General features: G+C 53.9%; 1 protein-coding gene across 4 annotated transcripts in view; it reads right to left on the bottom strand.

Moving 5' to 3' along the window:
* The window catches only part of ZFAT (zinc finger and AT-hook domain containing), a 180,627-nt gene that overhangs the window by 120,462 nt on the left and 42,173 nt on the right, over nt 1-17,992 (bottom strand). The window lies entirely within an intron of this gene.

The raw sequence follows: 17,992 nt of genomic DNA, 5'->3' as shown, positions 1-17,992 counted from the left end.
CAGCCGGCACGACTACCGACTACCGAGTCTTCATGCCCCGCCGTGGCAGGACCACACAGTAGGTGTTCGACATCTGTCCTTGGAAAGGAGGGAGAATGGAGGGAAAGGGAAAAGAAGAGCTGAAGAAAAGCCTTGCTGGTGATTTTGTACTCACTCCCACGTGGACACCTGACCGGCTCTGCTTGCGCCTGATTTTCCCCGCATCCTCACCGGACCCATCTCTGTACTCTTCGAAGACGTCTCTTCTCTACTGAAAGGTCTCGTGGGCTCAGCCCCGAGGTCCTGCCGGTGCGTGCTTTCCCGAGGCTTGCTGATCGCACCTGCCCGGACACGCTGTAGATACTCTTCTGCTTCTGCTGAGTTACTGACTTTTAAACTTTCCACCTCATCCCAGCTAACACCTGCATTCCTCCTGGTTTCTTTTTCCATCCGAAATCTAACAGCTCCATGGCGGGTGCCGGTGTGTGCCCTGCACAAGGCTGCTGGCGAGCCACAACGGGCCTGCTGGAGGACACAGGACAGAGGCGGTGGGGACATTCTGCACCCCAGAGTTGGGGGGCCTGGGGACGGACTCCACTCGACCACTTCCAGTGGGACTTTGGAAAACTGCTTCACCTCCATAAAATCCCTCAGAAAAAAATAAAATAATGGCACGGGCCACAAAGACGGCTTTGAAGATGAAATGACACAGTTCACATGCAATTCCCCACACACATGAAACGCCCATCATCTCCACCCTGTCCCGGGAACACCTGTCACACTGCCCCATGCCCTTAAGACTCCTCTCACCCACCTGCCTTCACAGTACACCCTGACCACATGGTCTGAGTCAGCTCGGGTGGCTGCCATAGATTGCCACAGACCGGGGGGCTTGCAAACACCGGAGGTCTGTTCCCCACGGCTCTGGAGGCTGGAATTCCGGGACTGAGGCAGACCTGGGGCCAGGTGAGAGTCGGCTTCCTGGTTCTTGGCACCATCTCATATGTCCTCACGTGGAGGACGGGGTGAGGGGGTACTTGGGGCCTCTTTGATGAGGACGCTAACCTCATTCACGAGGGCTCTGCCCTCCAGACCCAATCATCTCCCAAACAGTCCTCCTTTCGATACCATCATCTTGGGGATCAGGAGTTCAGCACAGGAATCTGTGCCAGGGGAGGAAGGGAACAGGGGACACAAACACTCAGACCACAGCAGGCTCCTGTAGAAGAAACAGAGTCGGTAGCCAGAGGCGATCTTGAGGCACAAACTTCCCCAGCCCTGCCCCCTTGGCATCTTTTGGTCTGTCCTTCTAACATCCCTCTCAGAACAGGTTCCATCCGGGACAAGAGCTCAGCCTTCCGTGGAGAGCAATGAGAGGGAGACTCTCACCCACACGTTCCTGCAAGGAACACAGCCCTCCTCCTCCGCTGAGAGGACCTGAATCCTTCCCAAGATATCCTGCTTTGGATTTGGCTTTGCTTTTAAGACGTTTAACACCCCTGCCATGCCAAGTGAGCAAACACCTAACACAACTAGCTCCGCCAGCATTAGCAACAATTACAATTTCAAAAGTCTTGGGCAATGACACAGCAGGAGGCCAGGAAAGCAACAGCAAAGAAAGTCCAGGGACCACCATGGAGTCCGTGATCCTCCGTGATCCTAAAGACGGAGGGGCAGATGGTGGTAGGGAGTCACTGCACAGCTGCCTGTCCTCAGGCCGTGACCACCCACCCCCCCAACTCAAAGGCAAGCGGTCTATGCGGGCAACCAGTCTGGGAACACAGACCTCTCCCTATTCCCCACAGACGGCTTGAGGTGACCTGCTGGGGAACTGTCTGGCCTGGACACCAGTGAGAGCCCCTGAGCTCTGACTTACTAAGTTGGCTTTAAAGAATAAACCATAGGCAGCCTCAACTATCTCGACCGTGACCACCACGCGCAAACCCACTGCCGCGAGCCTTCCAGGAAACGCAAGGTCAAGTGTGTTGTGCAGACAGCCACACCCCGGGGTGACCAGACCAGCCCCTCCTCACCTTGGGCAAAGGTGGCAACAGAAGAGGACGGCTTGACGCACACCTGAGCGTCTCCCCGCCTCCTCCCCAGGCTGCTGCTGCTCAAGTCTCCCGTCTCCCTCCACTCCAGCCTCCTCCCCCGAGCTTCTGGATGGGACATGCATGGCAATTCTGCAGCAAGGCTGGCGGGGGGCGGGGGGCATCTGGTGTCTAGTCCGTGGCGGTAATAATCGGCGCTGACCTCCTAAGGACCCTCCCCTGTGAAGTCCCGGCCCTCCGTCCACATCTGCCACCCAAACTCTCCCACGACTGTCCGTCCTTTGGCCACGCTCGCTCCAGACACAACACTATTGGAACCCGAGGCCAATTAAACCACCAGGCTCTGGCGTTCACTTTATTTCCAGGAGTCTACTTGGCTGTGACTCGGAAGGGCCAAGGCAACTGCGGGTCTGACTTCAAAGCCTGTCTCTTCAGTTTGCCAGCCTGCTTGCCGCTTACCCTCCTCGCTCTGGTTAAGTATTCATGTCAAGCACTGCTCTTCTGAAAACAGAATTTCTCTATAATAGCAAGTTCAACAGTAATTTTCTACCACTTAATAAAACATTCTCTTTGTAAACTGACGTCTCACTCTCCTCCTATTTCTCTCTCCTATTTCTCAGAGTCCGTCCTTCTTAAACCAAACACCATTTTGCACAAAAGAAATAAATATTTCCTTCATATTATCAAAGGACTAAGGATGTACTGGTTCTCTACTAGTCACAGTTTGTTCCACAGACCCTTATGGAGGGCCAGGCACCGTCCTAGGCGTTGGGGACACTGCATGTACCAAAAAGAGAAAGATCCCTGCCTCCTGGAATGTACTGCTAGTAGGGACGTTCAGTATCTTTAAAACATGACAAACAGGTAAATTACACAGTACGTTAGAAGGTAATCGGGCACTTGGAGGCTGGGCAGGTCCAAATGTTCAGTGTGGACTTGAGCGCTCCAGTTCTGATCTAACAAACATAACTCACACAATCATTCCTACTGATGAGGACAGTCACTGAGACGCGGCTTATTTACTTACTTGCTGGCTCGGTCCTGTCTGTTCCCCGCAGTGATGGGAGTGCCGTGAAGCACGGCAGGGTTTAGTCCACTCTGCAGGAAAACTAGGGACTCGGTCAAGTGGTGAGGCGCCAGGACCTCACATTTCAGCAGGCGGGAAAGTCAGCCTTTCATTAAACAGAGAAAGAATGGAGGCCCCCTGGGTGCCTGGCTGTGGGGACCCAGGGAAGAACCAGCCCACTCTAACCCCAGAGAGCTCGGAAGCTCACCCACGGACCAGGGCCCCAACCCTTAGCATGCTACACACGTCACCCGCTCCTTCGGTCCCCGGGCCCTTATGAAGTTGCTCTGTCTCTCAGCGCGTCCTAAAGATCGGGCTCAGTGAGGGGGAGAGGCAAGAGGACCGAGAGACCCTCCCCCGGTAGGCAACAGACCCAACATCACATCCGCGTCCGGCTGTGTTAGAGCGAGGGCTTCCCACTGCCCTCTCCTGCCTCTGCTGGGCACAGAAGAGAAGTTTACACTGAGTCCACATACAGGACCCACCTGAACCCCCAGGTTCCATGGCTGAGAGGACAGATGGCCCAGAAGTGATCTGCATGGCCACCCCTCTGCTCTGTCCCTGGAGAAAACAGCTGGGTGACAGGCGCTCACGTACCTCGGCGCGCAAACACTGCCCCTGAACAACTTCTTTCCTCTAGCCCACTGCCCTCTAACAGGGGCCGTCGATGCAGAAGGCCAAAGGGGGGCAGGCTGGCATTGCTCAGGGGACCCTCTGTCGAGGCCCTGCGGGCAGCAAGAGGCCATCTGCTCCCAACAGCAGCCCATGCCCCCCACCTGCTGGCCACACTAACACGCACTGCGCCATCGGCCACACAGCTGGCCACCCTGATCGCCACACCAGCCCCCAGCACCCGGGGCCGAGCACTTACAATCCCACCGGGGCTGGTCAGTGGCCCACCCTGCACTCCTGCTCTCCAGCCATGCTCCCTGCCAGGGGGAGGCAATTCTTGGGCAGTGAAGAAAACCAGTCTGGGTTCCGGTCACTCAGGGAAAGGCCGACATGTTCCCTGCACTGAGACAGACGAAGGTCTCTGGCAATACACAAGGCGAACTACAGGTGGCTCTTCGGCGACGGCAGGATGCTGACACCAGGCTGACGCAACCACGCTGGGATAACCCACTCGGCCGTGTTTCAGAGGCTGCCCAGCTGACGCCCTGGGCCTACACAGCGTGCCTGAGAGGAGCGGCCAGCCAGCCAGTGTCTCTGAGGGACCAGCAGCCCGTGTGGAAAACAAAGCTGCTGGCGGGAACTGGGGGAATGGAGCGCCTGGGTCACCCCTCAAGGCTTCTACACGCTCTTCTTAAGGGAAACCATTGTCCCAATATCTTGCTTTGTGTACGGGTGATAATCACACAATTAATTTTAAGGCAGCATTTTGTCTTCACATTGTACTAGAAGACTAAGATATCTCCACTGAGCTCTAGAAAAGGCCCCTGATCCAGCAGAAAACAGGATGTGATTTTGGTGAGATGGACAGCAGAAACCCGCCTGAGGGAGGGGCCTGAGGTCACCCGCTTCACACCATGTCCCGTCACAGAATCCCAGTGTGACCCTCACTGCCTAGCAGCGCGCTTCTGCGATGCTTTTAGCCCTAGAGCACTTTTCAACTGAATCATGTAAGCAGTTTCAACATAAACAATCGGTAAAGGGCCGTGACTTCTCTGGTTAAAGCCGCTGGGGTCCCCCTTGCCACGCTGCCCCGCAAGCACCTCTGAAGGGCCCCGAGAACAGCTTGAACACGGGCGAGTGAGGGTGCCCGAGGCAGGGCCGGGTCAACTACACTCCAACCAGATGGTCGCGCTGAGCGGCCACGGCAGAGGCCGGCTGCGTGAGCGGCGTGGGTCGGAGCTGTCTGAGTGTGCGGTCTGCACGTGCGGAGTGAGATGCTGCGAGCTCGGCAAAGCAGGCACCATCGCCCCCGGGATGCGTGTGCGGCCGTGGGGCTGACGTCCACCTCGGGCCTGGGGCTGGGCTTCCCGTACCTCGCATCTCGGTCTGCTGTGAACCCAGACAAGAGAGCTGCCCGAGCGCCGGCCTCCCCCAGCCCCCGGCCCGTGCATTCCGCCGACTCACTGACATTCTGGGAATTATGACTTTTAATTTCTTGACATCCGTGCGTTATTGCTCTTGAAGCCCAGCACGCGATCGGAGCTCCTTACGTTTCATCTCCTTTTGAAAAGACGGAGTTTAAGAGCAATGGCACGGCACAAAGCGGAATGCGGAGCCTGCAGCAAGAGCACAGGTTCACAGATGGGTGTGCGCGGCCGCAGGGCTGAGGACCCCGCCTCCCGCCCCACGTCTACCACCGGGCCTGGGGCCTGCATAGGCAGGAAGGTGCTCGGACTACAAAACCAGGGGCGGAGTCGCTTCAGGGGTGGAGACCAAACACCTGTTCCATTCTAAGGGCAATGAGCAACAGCCCAGAGCCCCGCAGTGTTCCAGGAAGTCCCCTGTAGCCCCCCACCTCCACCCAGCTGTGTGGCTCCCACGGGAGCTCCCCTACCCTCACGCCTCCCTGGGGTCTGGCCACTGGCGGCAGCAGCAGGAGACGGGGCAGGGGCGGTCCACCCCAGGCTCCCCACCTGCTGACTCTTCTGAGCTTGCTTCATGCTCTATCCCCCACTGGCCCTTGGCGCTCTGGAAACCGCTCTCCCCACTGCCTCTATACCCAGGGCGTTAGCAACATCTCGTGTCCCCGCCGTCCAGTTTCCCAGAGGACCTAAACCTTTAATAAAGGATCCCCTTACTCAACCCTCAAGCTGCCAATTCAAGCACGCCATGTGCTTCCTGCCCACATCCATGACCCTTCCAGTCACCCCGAGATGACTCCACTTCCCAACCCCCATCTCGTCGGCAGGTCGGCATGAGCCACATTCCCAAGACCAGCGGCCCCATCCCAGCTTCCACTCCTTTCATCTCCCAGCCTGCCTGTCCCGCTCCCCCTTAGAGGCAGCCTCCTGCTCTCCCTGTCCCTCCGGACGCTCAGCAGCAGGGGCCTCGGGAACCTCTGCCCAGTGGGTGCCCCATCCACTGGGGCCCTCAACTTAGGGTGGCCCCAAGCCTAGGGCTCGATTCCATGCAGATAACAACCCTTTGGACACCCACAGGCCCCCTAAGTCCACACGCGACCAGAAGTAACAAGTCCTCTCTTCCCCCAACCTGCTTCTTCCTTGGCTTCTCAAGACTGGCAGGGCCCATCCTCTGCCCCAGCACCCGGGCCAACACCAGCGCCTGCTCCCTCTTGCTTCCCACCCACTCCAACCTCTGCCCGGGCCCTGGCAATCAGAGCTCTCGAATACGGCTGCCTACCTCCACTTCCAAGGCGACTGCTGAATTCAGATACGTGGACCCTCATCAAGACCACCGCACCATGTCCCAGTGACCACATATGGCCACGGAGCCTTAAGGGAGGCTGATGCCTCTGCCAGGGCTGGCACTCTCCTCCCCATCCCCCTGCCCCTCCCCGCCCCTCCCCTCCACTTCCACCCCCCTCCTCAGAATCCAAGGCCCATGTGGCCTTCCAACCTCAGCCCAAGCGGTCCCTGACCACCACCCTGCCCTCCCAGGCTGCCTCCCCCGCAGCTTCTCCACGTGCCCTTCAGACTTCGTTGTGATATCTACAGGGGCTCCTCACACTTACCTCGAAGTGCTAAGATTATTCAGCCTGGACCCTGAAGCTCCGAACAACTTTGCTGCACGAACTGTCTTCCCCGCTATCACATCACCAACAACAACCGCGTGCCCGGCAGCCGGACAGCGCCTACACACTCAGCACTTCTCACGAATCATGAATGACCCACGGCAGAAGCTCGAAAATATTCCTATTTTCCTCAGCCCCTGACTACACACCACACACACACACCCATACCTCTGATGAGCTCCTCTGACCTTACAAAGAAAAACTGAGCCCCCTTGATGAAAGATCTCCTTGTTCCTTGCTCCCCATCCCCTCCTATCTCGGAGGGGAGCCTCTGGGAGGGACGCTGTTCCATTTTCCGACCCCACACTCTCAGCAGTGGGATCCATGTCCGCGTTTGTATCGCTGAGTTCCCCACAGGCCTTCCAAGAGTCCCTACAGGCCGGGCAGGCGGACTCAGCAAAGGGCTGGTGAAGAGTTAAGTGTACAAGCAATCAGACATTTGAAGAAATTAACTCATATGCACTCATTTATAATTAACGCTGCGCTAATATTCTCAAGTACCTATTCTAAACTGCCCAAGAACTAATTAAATCTCAGAACACCCCAGAGAGTAAAGTGTTATCAGCCACATTAATAAAAAGCTCAGAACAGTTGTCAGAACAGCAGACGGATAAGGGATTGTATTCTGGGACTCTGGCACCAATTCACTCCACACTGCTAAGACAGCAGTTTCTGGAACTTACCAGCCCACGCTCATTCCATACGCATCACTTCTGCTTTTCTCATCCCCTCAGGCCTTCTCCCATCATCCCAGCTGTCTTGCTCCGAAGGAAAGCCAGGGAAGCACCTGCTTCCGGCAGTGACCCCGTGGAGGGACAGCCATGAAAAGAAGCACGTGAGGGACACGAGGCCTTTGTCTTCCATGCGACCCTTGTTCTCGCTACCTGACCGCACCTGCAGGCTTGTGCCCCAACCATCATGAAGGAAATGCCTATCTCACCTTCTCTCCACACACACAAATGCCAAGTCACCCTTAGATGTGGAGCTCAGGCCCCCTCCTCAGGAAGCCCACCAGGATGTACTCCACAGACACGTGGTCCTCCCCGCCCCTGCTGCATGGGTTTGGCCCTTCTGCCAACTTCTGTTGTCTATTCACCTCGCTGTTCCCCTTTCAGACACTCAGCTGCTCAAGGGAAGAGCCTCACCTTACTCAACTCTGATCCCCGAAGTCTGGCTGGGCACCCCACAACAGCACAAGCCCAGGAATCAGGAGAGAAAACGAGACGAGAATCTGCCTGCTGTGGGGATCTCAGCCCTCAGCTTTAACCAGCCCCCGTGGCAGCCTGGAAGCACCAGGCACAGCAGTAAGGCGGCCGTAAAAGCTTCGGGCCGTGGGCCATGGACCACCCAACCCAGTACTTCATAGCAATCACAGGTCTTCACGGGAGAGAGCGCACTCCTTTTCAAATGGGGACACAGGCACGGCAGCCCCCCGTCTTGGGAAAAAGCATCCATTAGAGTGAAAGCCCACTGTGCCATGGCCTCCATTATACCTTCTCAGGCCCTCTGCGCCAGGACACAGCAGGCAGCCCACCGAACTGCAGACAGCAAGAACTGGGCTGCCCCCTCCGTCTCCTGACACGGAAGGACAGACTTCCCCCACACCGTCACGAACAGCCAGCACGGCCCCCACTGGCCTCCAAGGTGCTGAACAAGGAAGCCCTCACTCGGAAGTCCGGCTGTACGTCCTGCTTAGGTGGGATCTTATCCATTCTGCCCCCTCCCCCAGCCGCTGCAGCAGAAGGGTCTGAGTGCCGCCGGTTACCCAAGGGACACAGCAAGGCAGGAGCAGAGAGAACGGGGTGCACAGGGTCAGATCTACCCCCGACTTCTGTGTCTCCCACCGGGACACGTCATCCCCAGCAGGACTGGAGGTTTTAGTTCAGAAGACTCTGGGCCAGGGCAGGGGGGCAAGCTGGAGGACCAGCAGCCAAGAAGTCAGCCCGAGCCATATGACCAGGGCTGGAGCGCAGAGGTCTAAGGGACTCGGGTAACGGCCAGCCGGCCTTGGACAACTTCCCTCATGTGCTGGAGCCTCTTTCTCCTCATCTGCAGTGAGATGGCGGCCCCACCCCGGCGTCTGGCGGGAGGACCAGAAGAGATCCTCGGTGCCCTGGCAGCGGCTGGCACAGCTGGGCACACGTGAAGAGGGTGCCTCGGCATCGCCGTGGAGTCCAGCCAGGGCCAGTGAGCATCACAGTCCTGCTGACCCGAGTCTGGGATTCTGCAGACACAGGGAAGTGCTGGACTGGCTTGCCTCTGGAAATTCTCCAAACACATAAACACGCATCTATAAAACTTAGTGGCCTGATGCACACCCACCTCTGTGGCCCCTAGAGCTCCCCATAGGTTCTGGGCCCGAGGTCCCACACCTTCTTCTCTCCGAGTACACATCCTGTTCCCATCCATCAGAACCTCGCTTCAAGTATCAGAAGCTACTGGAGTAACGAAGGTCCTGCGCAGGTATTTTCACCACACAGACATTCACCAGCGGCCTCCACGGTGAGTGGCGGCCCTGCAGAGAGAGCTGGCAGGCGGGCTCAGGGCATGCAAGGGGCTAGGAAGAAACAGCTGCCTGCCCCAAAGGAGCCAGGAGACAAGTGGGCACAAGCATGCAGACCAGCGGCCCAGAGGCAACAATCCAGTCTGAGGCAGGGGCAAGCAGGCCACGGGGGGATGCTCAGGAGGAAAGTGACAGGTCACCTTTGCATTCGACACCTGTCTGTGAAAGGGAGTCCTTGGGCCTAGTTGAGAAGTGGAGTGACCAATCCAAGGGCTGTGGCTTAAAGTGCCTAGAAAGCTAGACCTGAGGCGGGGAGGACGGTCAGCGAGGAGACTGGAGGCCCCGGAAGGGCTCCGGGCCAAAAGCCAGCAGACCTTGGTGACCGTTCGTTTGGTCTGGGGTGAGATCCAAGGAGGAATTAGGGTGACTCAGGTTCTATTTCTGATGACTGAGAAGCACCAGCAAGTGAAAAATAACTTTCTTAGGCAACCATCAAATACAGTCAGGAAAGAGGCGGGGGGGGGGGGGGCGGGGGCGGCACAAAACCCAAAATGTAAAGAACACAGAGTCTGGAAATGACCATGAGCAGTTGTGGATGGCCAGACAGTCAGCAACACATACAGGGCCCTCAGCCACGTCACCTGCCCCACACCACAGAGAAATGCACGGGGAAGCAAGAAAAACTAACCTTGAGTTTGCTGCCCATCAGACACCGCACGGCCCTAGTTTCTGTCCCTAGAGGATTCGCACATCTACCGACTTGCTGTGTGCCAGGCACTGTTCTAAACGCTGGCAACCGAGCGGCGAAACGAGCTAGCCACACAAAGTGCCTGACGCAGTCTGTCTGTGCCAAACCCATACAGCAGCAGAGTCTGCTGGCTCTAGATTTTGGCAAAGAAAAGAGAGACAGGAGTGATTCTCTGCCATGCGCAGGGCACCAGGCCCCGGGGACAGGATGGGACCCTGCCTGCTGAGCTAACAGCGTGGAGGGAGACAGACACATAGACCGACACTCCTAACACGAGGAGACACGCATGGCGTGGGGTGAGCAGCCTGGGCTGCTGCGAGGCAGAGGCCGAAAACAAGGACGTGCACACCAAGCCTGCCTGCAAAGGGAAGGCCAGGAGCTGCAGGGCAGTGGGAATCTGCCCCACACGAGAGGGCCCCGGGGCTCAGGGGCTGCGGATGAGTGTGGTTATTCACGGGACAGAGGGAAGCGGGCCTCAGGCAAAGGACAACACACAAGAGAGAAAGAGCACAGAGTCCTGGGGCCTTAGAAAGTTTGTCCTGGAGTTGCAGGTGGGCAGTGGGGGAGGGGTATGGGCCCGGGGCCGTGGGGGCGCGGGGGACAGCTGTCAGCTTCATACACCAATGATCTAGCAGGCTGGTGAGGAGCTCCGAATGTGAACAGGGGCAGGTGTACGGGCCTGTCTCCAGGGGACAGACGGGACCAGTGAGCTCTTTTGAGAGGCGGCTCCAGTGGTAGGGAGAGCCAGCGTGCACACACCCAGGGCCTGCGTAAAACCATCCAGATATGTGGGACGTTAACAGAATTCCTCTTTGCCTTTCTGATCACATCCTCGGGAATTTTAGATTTTAACGTGTGTCTTACAATGTCTATAACATGTTCTTATAGCAACATACCTGAGCTCCCATCCCAGGTCCTCCACTAACTACTGTTTAACACTGGACAGGATGCTTGTCTCGGTCTCCTAGTCTGTGAAATGGGAACAAAACTGGTAACTACCTCATGGGGTTTTTATGAAGAGGAAATACATTAACATTTATAAGACACACAGAACAGTGGTAGGCCTACAGTAATGACTCTGTAAGATAATTCTTAAATTCTAAGAACGTGACTTATTTGTAACTAAATGAATCCATACCAGGATGTGACTGCAAATCACTGGTGTACACAGAGCGTGGACAGGAGAAGGGCCAGATGGTCACAAGAAGAGACGACAAGGCCTGACCCATAAGAACGGGAGCCGGCGTGGAGAAAAAGTCAACTGACCATAGTAAGTGACCAACGTGATGTGAAAGGTAAGACATCCGGGCAGTGGGGCTGGTCACCACATTGGAATGGCGGGGGGAGGGGGGCATTTAGGAGGAGCCAGACAATGAGCAGAACACAAAACGTGCCGCTTACCGATCGCCAACTCAGGAGAGAGTCTGGCCGAGGAGGACATCTTCGGGTCACGAAGCACAAATGAGGGGTGAGTCCAAGGAAGCGGACAGGGGCCAGGCAGCAGTCACTAGTGAACGCAGACAGCTCCAATCCCTCCCCGTCCCGCCCTGGGCACAGGGCAGGGCTGTACCTTCTAGCCCCTTGCAGTCAGTGGGGCCATGACATCAGCTCTGGCCAATGAAATGCACGGGCAGAAATGATGGGGGTCACTTCGAGGCTGACGGGAAACCACCAGGGCACACTCTTCCCAGCAGGCCAGAGGCCCGGTACACACGGGCACCGCTGCACCCCATGACCTCCAGGCTTCCGTCCACCTGACTGGGCCACAGTGAAATTGGGGTTTACAGGAGACAAAAGCACACCGTCATCACCATGACGCAGCTCTCCACGGAGAAAGGTGTTCTATTCCGAGACTGACACTGCCTTTCCTTCACACCTACAAATCGTCAAGCACAGCTCGCCCCAAACCGTTTTCAGTCATAGCAGCATTAACCAAACCAGCTGTTGGCTAACACAAACACAGTATACGGCACTTGAAATATTGTTGTAAAAAAACCTCCGTGAAAATTACAGGTGCACCTTGGGTAAGATCTTAAATAAATGCCTTGCCTTCTTTAGGACAGATTCAACAATAGTAAGAGCCAATTTTTGCAACTCTCCGTGCAGAAGATGACCTCAGAAATAACAAGCTTGGGAAGGTTCAGAAATCACTTTTATAAAGTTGACATATTGATTTCTGTAGGCTGCAAACTGTTTTTTCAGAAACACCAGCTGTTCCACACAATAGCACAAAAAAATCACTTTTCTTGGCTTCTTTTACTATTCAAATTCAGAATAAAATAAATAAATGTTGAATACATATCGAAAGTATTAACTTGCCAGGGTTCAGCGTAGGGAAAGGCTTATGTTGTTTTCTTTTAATTGTTTTAACAAGCTACAGAGTCAAGGTCAATTGTTTGAAATGTCACCAAACTGCTCCTTACAGACCATGCATTAAAACAATTATGCGAGAATTTTCCAAATTGTAATGTTGTGCTTGGCAACCTGGGAACGTGGAGGGACTGCAGAGAAGGCGGCCATAAGGCAACTGGGCATAAGGTCATTGCTGCCTATTTTAGAGCCTTCCATGGGGGCCTGAAAGGGAAAAACTCCCAGAGTTTCTACGTTTCCATTTGGTATTTGTTAAATTAAAATCCTTTTCAGGTCATTCGAATCAATGGCATACGCGGCCATTTTCTCCACGGCTCATTACTGGAGGCAGCTGAGAATCCCGTCTGCCATCCCGGGAGAGCCGGCCTCACTCGTTACCGAGAAGAAAATCCACGTCGTAACCACGCAGGGTAGGACCTTCAATTCTTATACGGTTAGCAAAAAAACTGGGCGCCTGGGTGGCTCAGTGGGTTAAGACTCTGCCTTCGGCTCAGGTCATGATCCCAGAGTCCTGGGATCAAGTCCCGCATCGGGCTCTCTGCTTGGCAGGGAGCCTGCTTCCTCCTCTCTCTCTCTCTCTCTCTCTGCCTACTTGTGATCTCTCTCCTTCAAACACATAAATAAAATCTTTAAAAAAAAACAAAAAAACTGACAGAAGTACACTGAAATGAAGAAAATCTACTCCATGAGGTGGAAACGAGTCTGAAAACACAGACGTGGCACCCAGGAGGGCCGGCCACGGGGCAGGAGGCAAGCGGTGGGGGGCTGCACGCACCCCAACCCCAGCCCGGGTGACATGCGTGACTGGATGAGCAGTATCATCGGACTTCATCACCCGCGACTGCAAAACCATGAAACTGAGCCTGCAAACGGGGTCTTTTGAGCCCATCTTAAAAGGTCACATACCGGGTGATTCAGAGGATACACAATCTTTGAAATGACCGAACTACAGAGTAGAAGAATGGATCTCTGGTTGCCGAGGGTGGGGGTGGGGCGACTCTGCAGCGGGAGCGCGTGTCCCCCAGGTGACGCGACCGGAGCTGCACACACACGTGTCTCTGTCCGTGTCCGATTCTGACGTCCTGCTGCACAGCCACGGACGATGCAGCCCTTAGCGGAAACAGGGTTAAGGGCACCAGACTTCTCTATGCAATCCTTGCAACTTCCTGTGAATCTGTAATTAGTTTCAAAATTTGAAGTTTTACTTTTTAAAGGGTTTCTTAGACTTGGAGCCAGACCCTTATTATTTTCTCTGTGGACCCTAGGATTTGAAATAGTTTATCTCCCAAACTGCATTTCTTAAGATAATTCCTTTCCCCATGTTTACTGATAGAACCATCTTACTTTACGACTTTCATTAAACCACGATTTCCAGATGGACCAAAGACAGGGGTTATAAACAAGACCTTACAGATCACAGAGGACACACAGAAGCATGTGTTTTATTACTTGGGGGCATCGGCGCGCATTCTCAGCTATGATAAAAAGGGCAAGAAATCTAAAAAGGAACGTTCGACAGGAGTGACAAGTATTTAAAACTCCAGTGAAGCAAGGCTACAAATGGAATGAGAAAACAAATGATAAACCACGGAAAATACTTCCTGCACATACGGTGACCCAAAGGCGTAGTAAGTAAAGGGCATAAACAAGAAACACCCCAAATTACACACAAAACACAAATCATTTCCCGGTAACTCTATAACCACAAGGTCTAATTGTGACCACAGAGCCGCTAATTCAAATAATTAAAAGAAATCACGGGCACAGAAGCCTGGCAGGGCTGAGGACTGACAGGACTCAGGATGAAGAGGAACAAGGCGGGTGGGAGGCAGCGTCGGGGAAGTAACCGACAGACGCTGCCTGCAGGGTAGCTTGGCAACGTGCAGGCAGGTCAAAATGTAAAATATGCCCTTATCAGTCTGGCAATTACATGCCTAGGTATTTGCCTAAGATAATAATAGCATGAGTGCAAATATAATAATAAAATTGAAATGCCTGCCTAAGATCAGTCACCTGAGTAGTGTTTTTTTCTTTTTTGTCCATCAGGGAGAAAAATAAAAAGCAATCGTGAATGTCGATCGACTGGAAAGTGATGAAGGAAAATGCATGGCCCCTGCATATGGTGAAATGTGGGTGGCCTTTAAACATGACAAAAACCTGCACTTACTGATTGTTCGGGGTCAGGAAGCAGAGCACAGCCGCTGAACTATGGCGGGTTCCGAACCCAGCCCCACCGCTGACAGGCTGTGTGACCTCAGCGAGCTCCTGAACCTCTCTGGGCCTCAGTTTCCTCTTGTGTGAAGTGGAAGTACCAGTGCCGACTTCGTCAAGTTGCTGGAACTTAAATGAGCTGTAAGAAGGCGAGCATCCAGAGAGTGCTATGGAACAGCTCGTTAAATAAAAAATACTGACATGAAAACTTTACTGGCCACGTGAGTGAGTGAAAAAAGAGCACAGAGCGTGTATATGACCTCATTTCTAAAAGACGTGCGCGTCCATGCAAATGAGCAGGATCTTTCTTCTCTTTTTTACACAGCCTAAGAGTCGATATACCTTGGCAGTGAGATTCTTGATTACTGTTACTTTCTTCTTAGTATTTTCAGTATCATCTCGGGCATTAAAAAATTTTAAAAATGTCAATATCCAATAAGCAGTGTCAGACACCTTCGGAATCTGACTTGGTGGGAGCTTTCGTGGGGTGGATTTGGTAATATATAATATACCAGGGGTTACACCACTGGGAATTACGCCTATAAAAATAACAGTATAAGTCTACAAATACACACGTACATGGGTGTGTAGACGCACCCACACACATACACACACACACACACACACACACATGCATTTATAAAAGAAGCATTTATTAAAGCAATATTTACAACAGCAAACGACTAGAAATAACTGAACTGCCATCAACTGCAAACAACAGGACATAGGAAAACAATGCTATAGCGCTCCAAGGAAAGACCCTTTTGTTGAGGGTCTTGAATGCCCAGGAGGGGACTGTGCACTTTACTCTAAAGGGGAGACACTGAAAAACTTTGTGTTGGGGGAAAAAACCCTGAGGACAGTGCAGAACACCCACAGATCTAACTAAGTGAACGTCTCAGACTGCATCCAAGTTAGATCCAGGCCTGACCTCTGGAAGCAGCAGCAGTGGGAAGGTTTTGCAAAAGAGATCCCTGATTTCCAACCGTAACTGTACAAAAAGCCCAGAAGTCTCCCAGAAGGAGTCTGATGGGATAAATCACACGAAGGCACAAAAACAAAGCAGATCCACAAGAAGACAGCACTGAACGAGCGGAGAGTCAGATTCTCTGACCCGGGGAGGCACCCATGGAGCTGCTTGGAAGGCTAGAGCTGAACCCCTGATGAAAATGCAACCACCACGGGGCATGCAAGCTGGTGTAGCCACCCCGGCAAACAGCATGGAGGTTCCCCAAAAAGTTAAAAAGAGAACGACCTTACAATCAGTAATCACACTGCTGCGTATTTGCCCCCCAAAATACAAAACCACTAATGCAAAGGGATACACGCTCCCTTTGCTTATAGCAGCATTATTTACAATAGCCAAACGGTGGAGTCAACCCAACCGCCCCTCGACAGGCGGACGGATAAGAAGGTGTGGTCGTACATACAGTGGAATGTCCGCCATCGAAATGAGCGAACTCTTGCCACTTGCAATGACACGGATGGAGCTGGAGTACGACGCTGAGTGAAGTAAGTCAGAGAGAACACCACATGCGTTTTCATATGTGGAATTTAAGAAACGAAGGAGGAAAAAATAATGACGCAGACCCTTAACTCTAGAGAACACACTGATGGGGGAGGGGAGGTGGGGGGGAGGGGAACTGGGGAAGGGGACGGGGACGTCCTCGGCAGAGGGCACTTGTGATGAGCACCGGGTGACGTAGAGACTTGCTGAATCACCATATTTGCGCCTGAAACTAGTATCTCTATTAACTGTACTGGGATTAAAGTAAAAAACTTAATAAACAAAAAAATGCGACCACTATTAACTATCTGTGTGAGGAAAAGAGAGGAGGGGGTGTGCCTGGCATGGGGGCAACTCCATAACCCAGAGCCAGTGCTGACAAAGCCACCAGGAAATTAGCCCCTTAGGGGCAGGGGCGGACATCCTGGTCCTTCCTCCCTCAACCATCTCACCTCTAAAAGTCTCTTTATCTGCCAAAGGGCATCGGGCTCGGAGACCACGGCACTCCCTACCTGCACGTCTCACACAGCGACGACTCGTGCTCTGCCGTGGGTCAGCGGCCTTCCCGCTGACCTCTCTCGCCTGAATGCTCATCCATTATGTGCATTAACCCATGCAGCCAAGAAAGGGTTCACAGAGTCACCTTGAGAGCAGTTCTTCAAAGGAAAGAACAACATTTCGTGTTTTCCACAGTCTGCGCGGATGTTGGCCATGAGCCCTGGCCACCAGCCTGGATGTCTGCTAAGAATCAGGTGATGAGTTACTCAATTACTCCCCCAATCTGTGCGAGGACTTTGCACCCAATGATCCTGCTTCACTGCTGGAGGTATTTATAGTAAAGGACTCAAGAATGGAGGTTCAAAGGCTTGGTCCCCTTGCTAACTGAAGGACCCTGGACTAATGACCTGCCTTCCGAGGGTCTAAATACTCTTGTCCATAAATCCGGCAGGAGGACCACAGTGCTGCTTCCACACTGCTGGGAAGAAAGTGACAGCTAACAGCGCTGAGCACTTTCCATACAGAGGTGCTATTCTGAGCACTTTGTAAGTCCTGCCCTATTTAACCCCCAAAGCAACCATATAAGAGAGTGCTGGGTTTTGTTCCCATTTTACAGATGAGGCATCGGAGGCAGAAGGAATCTGGTTAGGGCCAGAGCAGCTGGGATTCATATGCAAGAAGCGTATCCCAAAGCCCCTGTTTCAGCCAGATCGGTCTCCCACGTGACGTCCTGAGTCCAGCACAAAGCACAGTAAGAACTTCCTTAACTTTCAGACCGTCTGAACACTTCACAAGCAGCACAAAGGCCAGATGAGAGCAGAGCCCACAGGACAGGCCCTCCCCTCCAGGACAGAAGGTCGCCCACGAGACGTCACCCCTTCGCACTCCCTTCAGCCTCACTGAGAAGCGGCTGCAGAGCTGAAGTCCAGCCAAGAACATGGTGGGGGAAACCCCAACACTCTATTTGCTTCCAGAATGCCCGCCTCAACCTAGCCCTTGGCTTCCGTTGGCTCTTCAAGGTCCCTCACGGGGGCCCTGAGCATCCTAACGTCCGCACTCACGCTCACGCAGCCCCGTCCATCAGCTGAGACATCCTCCCTCCGCTAATCCCAGGACCCCCGCCCGCGACAGCAGGTTCCCTCCCGACTCCCCGTCGCCGAGGGTTTATTCCCTGCTCACAGTCTGCGCTGGACAACCCTGCCATCCCACCCGGAACGTAAGTGCACCTCAGGACATACCATGTCTCACCCTCTATGCAAACCCCAAAACCCACCGACTCACACTCCGTGGGCACCACCTCCCACACAACACTCTCAATCCACAGAGGACGTACAGCCCAAAGAGGAACTGTGCCAG

The sequence above is a fragment of the Meles meles genome, chromosome 1, assembly GCF_922984935.1.
Source record: "Meles meles chromosome 1, mMelMel3.1 paternal haplotype, whole genome shotgun sequence".
Classification (NCBI taxonomy): domain Eukaryota; kingdom Metazoa; phylum Chordata; class Mammalia; order Carnivora; family Mustelidae; genus Meles; species Meles meles.
The sequence above is the reverse complement of the archived record's forward strand: the minus strand, read 5'-3'. Positions and strand labels throughout refer to the sequence as shown.